Source organism: Protopterus annectens, chromosome 2.part1 (genome assembly GCF_019279795.1).
Source record: "Protopterus annectens isolate FY-2018-M chromosome 2.part1, PAN1.0, whole genome shotgun sequence".
NCBI classification, from domain to species: Eukaryota; Metazoa; Chordata; order Ceratodontiformes; family Protopteridae; genus Protopterus; species Protopterus annectens.
The window spans coordinates 675,472,863-675,483,570 of NC_056729.1; positions in this window are offsets into that span (position 1 = coordinate 675,472,863).

The following is a 10,708-nucleotide window of genomic DNA, read 5'->3' on the forward strand; positions in this document are numbered from 1 at the left end:
TTTGTTAACCAGGCAAGTCCGACTCAGCAGAAAAATAGTCCATTTTCAGCAGAGGTCCAGAGAGAAAAGCTGCATAAAATACAAACAATACAACAGTTCAAAAATACATACAGCCAAACATATGGCTCCATAAAGTACAACAATATAACAGTTCAAAAATGCAGCTAAGATACAAAATGATTGGAGTTCTATTATGATTAGAGTATCAGTTGTGAGATTAATAAGGGGTACTTAGTAGAAAGATGGAATAAAGAATACAGATTGTATTTGACTAGGATTTACAACAATAAACAAAATAAGTAACAATAAGAAAATCCAAGTGTTGCCAAGAAGTAAAGTAGAGACCAGATGACAGAGTGAAGGAGCAATGAGAGTGGGTGAGTGAGTAGGTTAACCGAAGAGTAATGGGTGAGTTAGCTGAGAAAAGGGAAGAGAAATATGTCTGTATGCCAACTAGGGAGGATTAGTGCTGGAACAAAGACAGGAGTTATTAAGGTGTCCCCTCAATAGTTGTTTGAAATTGTTAGTGTTGCTGGAATTGAGTATACTTTGAGGTATGGCATTCCATGCTTTGGCTATCTTGTATGAGTACAGGGACTCTCCTTAGCAGTTGTTTAGCTTACTGACTTTCAGCGGTAATTTATTAGATGATCTTAATGATCTGCTGTTGGAGTAGGGTACTATTAGGTTGCAAATAGATGAACAATTGTTTGGGTAATATAGAATAGAGTGAGAAAGATGTAGTTGATTGAAGGTTAAAAGGTTGTGAAGTTCCAACCAGTTAAGTTGGTGTAGTGCTTTACAGTGATGTGTTCTAGTGGGTTGGTTGGTAGCAAATTTGACTATTTTATAATAGCAATATTCTAGTTTGTTTAGGTCACATTTTCTCTGTTTTGTGAAAATAGGGGAGGCATATAAGAGAGTGGATAGCAGGTGAGTTCTACAGATGGCATGTCTGGTGGAATCAGTTAAATGGTTTTATTCTATATAGGGAACCTAGCTTGAAATGGACTTTCTTGATAACTAAGGCTAGATGTTTATCAAATTTGATATCCTTGTCTATGGTAACCCTTAGTAGTTTTGTATTGTCTACAGGTTCAATGATGGTCTTGTTTGAAGAATAGATGGAGAAGATATTAGGGTCAATAGCTTTTTGCTAATGGAGAAGAGCATAAGTTTTCTTTTAGAAGGGTTGAGAATTAGCTGGGAGTCAGAAAGAAACCTCTATATCCAGAAAGGATTGGTGAGTTTTGTTAAGAAGAATAGACGGGGAAGGAGCAGAGCATATTTGGGTAGAGTCATCAGCATATTGAGCTATTGAAGCATGTTGGGTAACAGTGCAGAGATGATTTGTGAAAATGGTGAAAAGTAGTGGACCGAGAATAGACCCTTGGGGTACACAGGTAGAGACGGGTAAAGGAGGGGAGAGATCCTTTTGCCATTTAACTGACTGCTGTTCATTGGTTAGGTAACTAATAAACTCGGTAAGGGTGGAATGGGAGAGGTTAAGGGAAGCTATCCCATTAATGAGTTCTTGATGGGAGACTGTATCAAAGGCCTTGGACAGGTCGAGGAAGATGGAGGAGGTGAGTAAGCCATTGTTGCAGTGTTGGTTGATGGTATTAATGAAACTAATGAGAGCAATAGTTGTACTATGTTTAGGTTGGAAGCCATGTTGGGTAGGGGATATTAGGTTGTTTTTTAGGAGATGGTTAAGTTGTTGGGTATGGATGCATGTTTTCAGAATTTTTGCTATGGGGAGAGAATGGCGATGGGTCTGTAGTTGGATAAATCTGTGGAGGTGCCACCTTTATGGAGAGGGATAATATAGGACACTTTCTATAGTGTAGGCACATATTGTTCTGTAATAGACTGATTAATAAGGATGGATATGGGATAAGCAATAAGATCTGCAGTAAGTTTAAGGTATTTGTTGGGTAGTTGGTCAGCACCAGGGGAGGAGCTTTTAAATTTAGATAGTAGTTTTCCTATGAGATGTGCTTGTATTGGTTGAATGTAAAAGGAGTCGAAGTTTGTTTCTAAACTGGTGGGAATATATATTTCTGAGTTTTTGTAATTATTTACAAGTGATTTAAGAGAGTTGCTAAAATGGTTGTTAAACTAGGTGGCTAAATTTTCAGAGGAATCAGGAGTTGTTGGACTTGGAATAGTGATTAAACCAGGTCTGAGCAGCTGGTTTACCGATTCCCAGATTTTTTTTAGGGTTATTCTGGTGCCTTTTTTTGGATTGTGTTATAGTAAGGTTTTTTGTCATGTTTAATTTTTTTTTGTGCTAGGTTACGGAGTTGCTGGTAGTTATGGAGAAAGGATGTTTTTTTAAGATCTGGTGGTTGTGCCATGCTTTGTCTCTCTGCTTGAGTAATTTTTTTGTGATAGAAGAAAGCCAGGGAATGTGTCTTGATTTTATGTGTCTTCTTCTTAAGGGGACAAGCCTGTTAAGGATGCTAAGAAAGTTATCACTGAAGTACTGGACTGCCAGGTCAAGGTGGAAGTGTTTTAGGAGGGACCAGTTTACTTGTTTAAGGATTGTGATAAAAGTTTCAGGAGAAATATTGATTGTGTTGCAGACTAACTTACAGGCAATTTCTCTGAGAGGCAGACATGCTGTTTTAGTAGAAACATAGGTAGGTCATCACTCAGGGTGTCTAGAAGACAGCCTGCATGATAAGAGTTTGGACTGTTATCAGTAAGGGCCCAGTCTAGAATAAAGTGTATGTTATTGCGTTTGTCAATCCTAGTTGGTTTAAGAATTAGCTGAGTGAAGCCATGGAGGTTTATATAGTTTGAGGGGTTGTTGGAGGAGAAAGTATCCCAGTCTAGGTTAAAATCCCCCATTATAACTGTTTCTTGTCTTAGTGTTATACAACACCAATTTAGGAAGTCTTTGATAGTAGATAGGTTATTACCTGGAGGAAGGTAGATGGCAATAATGATTATACTTTTGTGAGAGTTTATTTGAAGGCAGGTGATTAATATTTCCACGCTTGATTGGATTGGGGGAGGGGGGTTAATGTCCAAACATTCAAGTTTGAGGTTATCTTTGTATGATATTGCAATACCACCACCGCACTTATGGATCTGGTCATGTCTAATGATATTGTAGCCTAGAGGGAGGATATCCTGATTTTGAATGTGTGGTTTGAGCCAGGTTTCTGTTATAATAGATATATGTGATGAATAGTAAGTGATGGTAGTGTGAAATTCGTGGATTTTGTTTAATAGGCTTCTTAGACTGAATTACAAGATCTGTGGCAGAGAACCTGAAAATATTTGTAGATGGAGAGGGAGATGTTATTCTATTAGTTAGGTGGGGGACTGGGCTTGGATTGGGATGAATGCGTCCACATAGTAGCATTTGAGCACTCAGACTAGGGTGTAGATGTATAAGTTTGAAGAGTAGTCTGAGTAATTTGTGAGTAGGATTGGAGGAACAATTGGATTGACAAAATTTGAAGGGGAAGAGTTCAGTGGTAGAACTATTTAATAGTTGAGAGGATATATTTAAGTTGAATGGGCGGTAGGGGTGTTCAGTATGGCTGGGTGAGTGGGGAGTGAATAACCCTGATGTGCAGATTATGATAGTATGTTGAGAGGTAGACCACTACTAGAATTTTTCTTAGTGTGGTAGGTAGAAAAAACATATTGATAGACAGTGTATTCCATATAGCTGGGATTGCTTAGACTATCTGTAGAAAAACTGGAGGTGGGGTTTAGTAGAGACTGAATGAGTAGCTAAGTTAAAAATGTGGGGATGGATTAGATGAGGATTAATTTGGAGGCTTAGCATTGGATGGGGTAGTAGGTGTAGATGTGATTGGTAGTTCTAGGAGTGGGTGTGTATAGTGGGATGTATAAAGCTAAGGAAAGTGGAGATGGGTGGGAATGGGGGTAGGGTAGGTGTGCAGAGTGAACTCAAGTGTAGGGAGGGTTAGCCGTTCTTTTAAAGAACTACAGATGGTGAATAAAAATCAATCAGTAAGTCAATGTTGTCTCTTATATATAAAATAATAGAGTAAAAGAAAAATAAAAGTGCAGGTCTAGATACCTATACTATGGTGATTTTTTTAGGAAGTTTCTGTGATTGCAGTAATAATTAGAGAAGACAGAACACTGGAACCTATTCTATTTATATTTAGGCCCACTTCTTTTCTCCATTTTTACAAACAACCTTCATTCCTCCACCCAGCAAGCCACTCTTATACAATATGCAGATGACTCAACTCTCATCTGCTCAGCCCCATCCATTACCAGTTTACAACTAACCCAAAATGCCTTTAGCTCAGTCAAAACATGGATCACTGACATCGAACTTATTCTAAACCCGAACAAGACTAAACTACTCCTTTTTACACCTAACAAATCTAAATCCACCCCCTTTCTTTATTACTTCCAAAAATGGCGCTGTCATCTCCCCATCCTCCCATACTAAACTACTTGATTATTCAGAAAAAGTTTCAGGAATATATGGATCTATGTATGCTGCTAGAGTTGTTACATACCACATTTGCTAGGTATGAATGATTTAGTTAACCATTGTTTTATAATGTTGTCATGCATTTGTGACAGTACTGACTAATGTCTGATTTCTCTTGTTGAGCTCAACAGTTGTTTAAAAATAAAGCTTATCACTACATATTCCTGTAGCAGCCACAACAGACCATCAACATTATTGTGCTTCTTAGTTCTTTTAAATTAAATATCACAGGATTATGCATGTAGAAAAAGAGACTTATGCTGCAGTTGTACTAAAATCACTAGAAACAACCTTTTTATATCTTAAATTTTTTTGTTGTTGTCAGGCTGTCATCAGCCCTTACTTCTTAGGGAGCATTCATAGATCTCTATCCCTAACATTTGGTGGCTGATGTGAGCACCCATGTCACCATAAGGTCATTATATGCCCATTCCTAGCATGTGCTTTCTCCCACACACATACCTATGAAGGCTGCTGCACCAGCTTGGAAAGCCAAGCCCACACCCTTGGTTCTGTGCCATTCTTGTCAAGCAAGCATACTCCTACATGGGAGCAATTTTGACTGACCAGGATTGCAATTTCCTTCTCCCCAGGATGGGCAAGCCATTCACTCCCATCCACTCGTGCCTGGCTCTTGAAGTGCCTGAGACTCCAGTTAAACATAGGTTACCAGGGTCATAGTCAGGGCTTCATCCTTCTACATTAAAGAGCTGGGCAGACACTCACTTTTTTGAATTAAAAAATATCAGTAATTAGTCATCCATTATTAGAGTAAAGCACTTCCCATACAGAAAACATTAGACAGAGTGTTTCTCATTATATTTTATGATGTACGCCTTACTGCACAAAAGCACACATTTAATGGCCACATTTTGTTATTCAAACATTACTCACAAAACTGTCTTCCAGATTAGTGACAGCATTACATTTATTCTTACCTGCTGTGTCTTCTAATTTTGTTTGTTTTCCCCTTCTCCCTTTTTTCTAGAAAATTTTCCTGCACAATGGCCAAACTCTTCAACAATATACTACCTATGATTTAAAGTATTGTACTGCAAAACCATGGAATAATGCACACTAGCCAGAACAGAGTCCAGCTTACATCTTCACTGTGGTTTGAATGCCACATAAAATACATACACTGCTTTACTTGTATGCAGACATGTAGACGCCTTATACATGAATAGCAATATGTAGTTATACAAAATCAGAAGTATTCAAATAGTGATTAAAAGACTGAGTTGTCAGTGCAGACCTGTCTGCTATAGGCTTTATACCTATATGATGTAAATTGAGGAGATGGGACAGATAGGGCTGATAACTACCGCTCTTCTCTCCTTTACTAATCAGGTTAACCAACACAGAAATAACAATAATTATGTATCTGCTATTTTTCTAGACCTCTCCAAAGCTTTTGACATGGTTTCTCATCCAAAAGTATTAGACTCTTTAATCTCCCTATCCTTTGCCCCCTCTATTTGCTGGTTCAAAAACTACCTATCAGACAGACAGCAAGCTGTCCAGTGGCAAGGTGTACTATCTCCATTACTTCCAACAACAGTAGGAGTTCCTCAAGGTTCAATTTTAGGCCCACTTCTTTTCTCCATTTTTACAAACAACCTTCATTCCTCCACCCAGCAAGCCACTCTTATACAATATGCAGATGACTCAACTCTCATCTGCTCAGCCCCATCCATTACCAGTTTACAACTAACTCAAAATGCCTTTAGCTCAGTCAAAACATGGATCACTGACATCGAACTTATTCTAAACCCGAACAAGACTAAACTACTCCTTTTTACACCTAACAAATCTAAATCCACCCCCTTTCTTTATTACTTCCAAAAATGGCGCTGTCATCTCCCCATCCTCCCATACTAAACTCCTTGGTGTCGAAATAGACAATAACCTTTACTTTGATGTCCACATTGCTCAAACCATTAAAAAGGTACACAAAAAACTGGGTACTCTTTATAGACATAAAAAATTTCTCACAGACAAAGCTCGGGTTACCCTAGCCCAAACCCACCTACTCTCCACTCTCATGTATGCTCCAATATTAACCATGACTAGGAAAACTGATCTTGAAAAACTCGAGTCTTGCTATAATAAAATTGCCAAGTTTGCCAGCAACTCTTCATTTAGTACCCATCACAGCCAGGCACTAAAGAATCTACAATGGTTAGAACTCCCTCAGCTACTCAGCTACCATCAGCTAGTCACCACCTTCAACATCCTGAAATACCCTGACAAAACTCCTGCTCTAAATCATCTGCTCTCTCCCAACTATACTAATCGTCCTCTTCATTCTACTGACAACTCTCTCCTTTGTATCTCCAGAGCTAATAACACTGCTGGGAAAGCATTTTTCTCTTACACAATAGCTAAAAGCTGAAATAATCTTCCCCCTGCAGTTACCTTTGCCCCCACTATCAAGGATTTCAAAAACATACTTAAAACACATCTTATTAAGACCTGGTTATGTTCTTGTATCACATAAGATCTCCAAGCTCTTTCCAGTATTTTCTACTGTACACATGCCACAGCTACTAAGCTACTGCATTTAGTTACCAGATGTTAAAAGTTCTTGTTTTGATGTATGTGAATGTGCTATATTTTTTGCTCTATGTTTTTTTCTTCGTGTAATCATTGCTTTTTGTAATCATTAATAACTTTTGTGGAGCTTTTCTCCCTGGGCCTCCGTTGTAAATGGACCTCGTCCAGTCGGGCTATCCCAGTTAACAAATGTAAGATAAAATAAAAAAATTAAATAAAAACTGTTTCAGAGATATCAGGGTAGTTTCTAAACAACAAATTAATAAGAGGGTAAATTGGATTGCTGTAGAAGCTTGAGGAGTGTCATTTTGCTTTTGGCTAGTGTGACTGAATATTTTAAGCTTTTTTCCTGCTTTTCTGTTTTTCTATAAATTGCCTGTGTTTGCATGGCCCAGACCTACAACTTGGTAGAGATGCTGTCAATTTCCCATCAGATTTGACTAAAATACCAGCCCTACAAGTCCTTTTTGTGTTCTTACAGAGTTTGCCGTATTAGCTGTATTACACTTTTTAGGTGATTACCAGTAACCTAAGTGAGATTTGCTTTGTGAATTTGCTCATAGCCATGTTTAACTATGCACTGTATAGCCACAGACACATAGACCCTTAGCTTTCTCAATAAGACCTGCTCCACAGATTCATAGAGGATGTAATAGTCAGTAGTTGAACAAAGAGTTGCACTTTTCACTCAGTCACCAACTTTCTTCCCAGTGCAGAGCCTGTGGTTACTATACCTGACTGATACTGCAGCAGCTCTGCCACAAGACCCAACACCAAAATGTTTTCATTGAAAATTTTGTCAGTGTACAATGTAAGCAAATATAACTTGAAGAACACGACCAAACTCCCAAGAGTTTTCACCAAGAATTTTGGCATTGTACAACAGTCTGTGGTCACAATATCCAAACCTGATACTGCAGGACCTCTGCCACAGGACCCAGCCCCCAAAAGGTTTTACTGAGAATATTGTCATTTTACAATGTTAGCAAATTTAACATGATGAATCTTGCTGTGTATTAACTTCAGCTAGTCAAATATGTGCCTGCCTGTGCTGGAAATTGGCTTTAACATCCCCCCTCCAAAACAGTAGTCCTTGCACTCTAACGACCACTTACTAAGTTGGCAACTGTACTTTCTATTGACCAATAGATTACACTTTATGTGCCAGTTACTTAGTCTCCCAGGCTAACATGTTTCTACATTCAGGAAATGAAAAAAAGCCTGTTCTACTTTATACATCTCTGTTAATTGCTTTGTATTGGCTATAAACTGATTACTCTCTGTTATAATTTGAACTGAGGGTGGAAGACAGAAAGAGCACTGAGGGATAGAATTTATGACCACATATATGATGTAAAAAAGAAATGCTCATAATGCCAATTAGAAAATACTATGAGACCAACACAAGGGAATGTTTTTATAACAGTTTCTGGGTTGTTGTCGCTAGTAAGTTTTATAATTATTACATACAGTATTAATGGAGTGATGAATTGGAGGCTATGGGTCATGTGACTGTGACTAATGTTCTTAAAAGGAATGGAGACACATACAATTATTCTGATGAAGTCCCAGAATTTATTGGGAACAAAAGCACTTCACAATTTTAACGACTGAGAGTAGTTTACTGTGGTCCCATTTTTTTTTCAAGCAATTGTTTTATGTTTTCTGATAACAACCTACTGCATAAAGTGACACAGTGGTTGAGAGATGTAGTTGTATGATGTTAATGGAGGGAAATGTCTCACAAAGTCACTACAAATAACAAGCAGGTTATCAGTGACACACACCACCTCCTAAACAAATCACATACAGCTGAGAACAAACACATAAATGTACATGTTCTGAGGCTTTTCAAAATAACTTGCCTAAACCACAGTAGCCTCCTAAATGTAACACAAAAAGCAAGTACCTCCAGCAGCCTCTCAAACACACATCACGGACAGCACCCACCATGACACATACACACGCACACACGCACACACACACACACACACACACACACACACCTGATGCAGCTTGAAAGGCCCCAAAAGTTCCTCACCAAAAGGATAAAGGGTCTCAAAAATATGTCTTATGCTGCCCGACTGAAAGAACTCCAGCTTTATTCAGTCTCATACCGCTTGCTCAGAGGTGACCTGTGCCTGACATATAAGGCCATGTCAAACCCAGATTTGATGAATATGCTTCACCTCAAAAAATCTAGATCCCTCAGAACCACAAGGGCGGGAGACTTAAACCTTGACACGGTTATAAATAGAACGTGCTGGAGGGACAGATTCATCACCCAGAGACTCCCTATGCTGTGGAACAAAATCCCGGTACATGTGAGGCAGAGCACCTCGCTGGCCTTGTTCAAGAGGAATCTTGACCAATGGATGGGAGATCGCAGATATACCCCAGGGATTACTTCAGTGTCACTGCTTGACAGAGGCACAGAAAAATGATAGGCATAGTTTTTATTCAAACTAAAGGGGTGGCGAAAGCCACATAACTATGGGCTAGGCTTATAAATGCCCTTGGGCAGATAGCCTAGTATGAACCTATGAACCTATGAACACACACACACACACACACACACACACACGTATAGAGAGAGGAGTTACACTGACTCATTTCAAAAGTCCATAAGGCAGACCCTACATGATCCAATGTTCTTGTCAGGCTGTGCAGTAGGGAGTCAAACTCAGTAGCCTGTCTTGCAGCATGACTCACCACATCACAAAATCACTCAAGTTATTGCATCACAAGCATACATACTATACCATCCTTGGACATATATATGTGTGTAAATGCCTTGAGCTATAACTCCATGGACTATATAAAGCGAGACATGATGGAGCTCTCAAAATATGGGTCTGAGGCAGGTGTGAACCTAGCCTTGAACATTATTCTACCATCACCAGGGATAATGCCACAATATAAACAAAAGATAATTGACTTTAACAATTAGCTTAGCTTCTGGTGTCATCCAAAAGGGGTTGGCCTAGGAAGAGATGGTAGACAGCCCTAACTGCTTTTGCCAAGGATGGCCTGTATTTCTCTCCCCCAAGTCTTCCATATATTGGCCACAGCATTGTCCATCCCTACAGTGCCTTTTTTAGACAATGTCAGTGTTCTAAGGCTTGCAGCATAACTTAACAGAATCAGGACAACATTAAGGTATTGCTGCTCAGTGCTTGTAGCCTTAACAAAAATCACCACACCCTACAAACATTATTTACCTTGGAAAATATTGATATATGCATCATCACAGAGATTTGGTTTAAGACTAGTGAAAATGTTTCATCAGTGCAGGGCTTCGGGGTGTATCACTTGTACAGACCCGCCAGATTAGACAAATGCACTAAAGGTGGATGAGTGTCTATATTCTTAAAAAAAATACCTCACTTCCAGTCTTATTAGACAAGATAATGAACTGGAACTCCTCCACATCCAGCTTATAATAAACAAGACCTCTCATCACATCATAGCTAACTACAGTACCCTCTCTATTTCCCTCTTGGCTCATACCTCCACTCTAACAAGTATGGAGTTCCTATGTATTAAGACAAACACTATTCTCCTAGGAGACTTCAACCATCCAACTGGGAAACTTATATGTCCTCAAACATGTATGCCCACAGATTTCTGGACTTTACCAATATAAAGTCTCTGAAC